We start from the raw sequence: 370 nt of genomic DNA, 5'->3' as shown, positions 1-370 counted from the left end.
GGGGGGGCGGGCACCCTCGGTCTCGCCCCCGGCGCCGGCGGGCGGGTTCCGAAAGCCCCTTCTCCACCTTCCGATGCCTCTTCGGGGTTATGTGTTCCGACCGACCTTTTAAATCCCCAGACGCGTCACTTGCTTAAAGTCCGTGCGCAGGAAGAGAGGGATGCAAAGGAGAAATAAACAGCTTCACGAACAGATCTCTCCGCTCTTAAATATCTTACTGGCTCTAATACCTGTTTCTTGCCTTTTCCCTCCTGCCTCTCGTGACAGAATTATGGATCCCAGCTTATTGAGAGAGCGAGAGCTATTCAAAAAGCGTGCCCTTTCCACACCGGCAGGAGAAAAACGTCCAGCGCCCTCTTCTGACTCCTCC

The sequence above is a fragment of the Aptenodytes forsteri genome, unplaced genomic scaffold, assembly GCF_000699145.1.
Source record: "Aptenodytes forsteri isolate BGI_AS27 unplaced genomic scaffold, ASM69914v1 Scaffold275, whole genome shotgun sequence".
Classification (NCBI taxonomy): domain Eukaryota; kingdom Metazoa; phylum Chordata; class Aves; order Sphenisciformes; family Spheniscidae; genus Aptenodytes; species Aptenodytes forsteri.
The sequence above is the reverse complement of the archived record's forward strand: the minus strand, read 5'-3'. Positions refer to the sequence as shown.